Here is a 2,852-nt window from a genome sequence, read left to right on the forward strand (position 1 = left end):
TTTGCGTTTTCCTCTCTTTTCCCTGTAACTTAATCTTGATTTAACTGATTTGATCATATCCTTACTGATTTGATCAAGATTAATTTTTTTTTTTTTACTTATAAACCCATCATTCCCATTCTTATAATGGCTCCAGCTGGTAAAAAGATGGAGATAGAATTCACTAAACTGAAGAAAGAACTTGACGCAAGAGGTTATTCGCTTTCTCTTCCTTCTGAATCTGATTATTCATCCAAACTCAATCTTGAGTTAATTAATTCCGAACAATGGACTAATCAGAAGATTATCGTTTCATTAGGACAACTTCTGAATAATCTTCCTATCCCATTATATAATCCAGAAATCCCCTTATTCTACGAAATTCTGGCTGATAATCGATTCGCACGGGGAATATTTCAACTGAGTGGTGATGTTATTAGAATAGTTTTGGAATATTCTCGTCGCGCGGCAGGATTAGGAACTTCTTATTCTTATGAGGTGCGAAATGAACTGTTCCGTGATAAAGCCATCGACCCTGTTGAGTATACTCTTGATAATTTCTTCAAACACTACTGCGTTGAAATTATGAAAAAACGAATCAACCAAATGATCCATTCGCTTAAGAAGAAAAGATGGCATTTATGAAGACGAGAAGATTATGCGAGATGTCGATTGGAACGACAAATCCAATAGTACTACTCGCAGGTCTAATGACACATGTTGGCTTAATTGCCCTGTAATTTTAGAAGGTCCTTGTGTGTCTGGCAAAGCTGCTGACGGTTGCGATCTTCCCTTTCCTGAGAAATTTTCTGCTTACCAACCTTGGAAATTGGCTCTGTCCGAAGATGAGAATAAGAAAGCGGTATGAGATCTTCGCAGAAGTATTCTAAATTTTGCATAATTTTAGTTATTTCTTATTTTCCTATTCCTCCAATTCCAGGGTGTTAAGCCAAAGAACATATCCAAGAGAGTCAAGACATCACACGATGTGTCGTCTTCGCAGAATAATGAAATAAGAAACATTCTTTCTCTAATTTGAACAATATTGTTGCCTCTGTTTCTTATCTTGATTATTCGCGCAGATTGAAACTTCGGGTGTTAAGACTCACTACACCAAAACCAGGATTTTGTAACAGTGCAACCTGTCACAGTTTATTTTTCAGTCACAGATACACCTGTGATAAGTCCTGCAACAGTTATAACTGTTATTAAATTTTGTATTCGTGATAATTATTAGGAATATTAAATTCTTTTATTAGTCACAATAATATTTGTTGACAATTTTACAGACTATCACAATTATAATTCAAAGTGATGATTCCACCCAAATATTTCACCACATCTAAAACAACCCCAAAATTATAACACTTTGAATTTTACTTGTCACTAATTTTCCCACATTCATACAAACTAACAATTATATTTCATTTCTATAAATCAAAATATTTCTTAATATTAGAAAACAGGATCAAGACCAAGTCAACAAGTCATGACTTTATAGAAATTTGACTTGACATATCTGCTTCTTCCGAAGACGGTGAAAATTATCAGACTACCCTTATCGGAATAAGTGCAATAAAAATTTCGAAGAATGTGAAAATGACCAGACTACCCTTATCGGAAATAAGTAAAGTAAATATTACAAAAAATTACTCTTAATGGAAAAAAGTGCAACAAAATATTATGCACCAAAGAAGCTATTTTACTAAATATGTAGCTTTCAAAAGCGTCCAAAACAGTTTGGTATTGGTGGTGCATTTCCTCCAAAAAGGATTTGCATAGGTTCGTGAAATGGCCAAAAATTGTCCGCATTCAACGCCAGAGGAGGATTTTAAGCAACGTTCGAAGGTTCCACCTGCTTTGAACCAGTTCACAAAGACCTTAGATAAAAACCTTGGTATGTATGTCGAGTTTCGTATATGTATTACATTTATTATGTCTCTGTGATGCTATAAGAACGATACAGTTGATTATTTCTTAGCAGGACCTGACCCAATTGCATTTGCTTTTCCAGGAAAACGACAAAGTTGGAGGACGATTTATATAGTTCAGTTACATATTACTTGGAATGCTTGTTGGACCTGCAACTGCTGGAAGAGGAGAATCATATTTGTTGAACAAAAGAGAAGGCCAATTCATTGCCTGGCATATCGCCTATTTTACTACCGATCATCTAATTTACTGCTGGGGTATTGAATTTTTAAACAAATTTCTCAAGTATAAGTCGGAAGTGTCTAATTTACTACTGATTGGTGCAATTCATTTCCTTGCAGATCGGACGATGGTGGATGCTTGCCTTACAGAAGGTGCTCACTACCAGGACCTTGTTCAGGTGCATAACTCATAAGTGTTGCAGATTTGAAAGACAATCGGCACGCAAGACAAGGCAAAGACTGTTATGTGAGTTCTGTCTTTTAGTCTACTTATATGTTATCTATTTAAGTTTCTAAACATATGTTATATTCCCTCAAACTTAGGAATATGAATTCTCTCCAAGTATCAAACTTCATGAAGAGAGATCAATAATAATGTAGCTCTTTACATTTCTTTATTCTGTTTTTATGAAAACTTGTCATTAACATGTTCAATTTTTATTATTTGTAGCTCATGCGTGTTTGATGCCAATGCTGGAATTACTTGAAATGATAAATTTGTCTATGCTCGCGTTAAATGGTATGATAACTAATCTTATTCATTCATTTGTATATTTTTATTCTCTTGCAACTTCTTATCTCATTGTGTATTAATTAAGTTAAGCTTGTTTTTTCTTGGTTGTAGCTCACAAAGTGTTGGCTCTGAATTGTGCTTGGTTAAATAAAACAATTTTTTGGTTGCAAGTATCATAATGAATATACCTTTGTGCTTGTATTTCC

General features: G+C 34.3%; 1 long non-coding RNA gene across 1 annotated transcript; it reads left to right on the forward strand.

Annotated features, from left to right (window-relative positions):
- Positions 1-2,040: 2,040 nt before the first annotated feature.
- LOC113278608 lies at positions 2,041-2,852 on the forward strand. The gene is made up of 4 exons (XR_003325578.1): positions 2,041-2,168; positions 2,253-2,379; positions 2,584-2,652; positions 2,758-2,852. It is a non-coding gene; the product is annotated as an uncharacterized LOC113278608 (long non-coding RNA).

This window comes from Papaver somniferum, chromosome 5 (genome assembly GCF_003573695.1).
Source record: "Papaver somniferum cultivar HN1 chromosome 5, ASM357369v1, whole genome shotgun sequence".
Taxonomy (NCBI): Eukaryota; Viridiplantae; Streptophyta; class Magnoliopsida; order Ranunculales; family Papaveraceae; genus Papaver; species Papaver somniferum.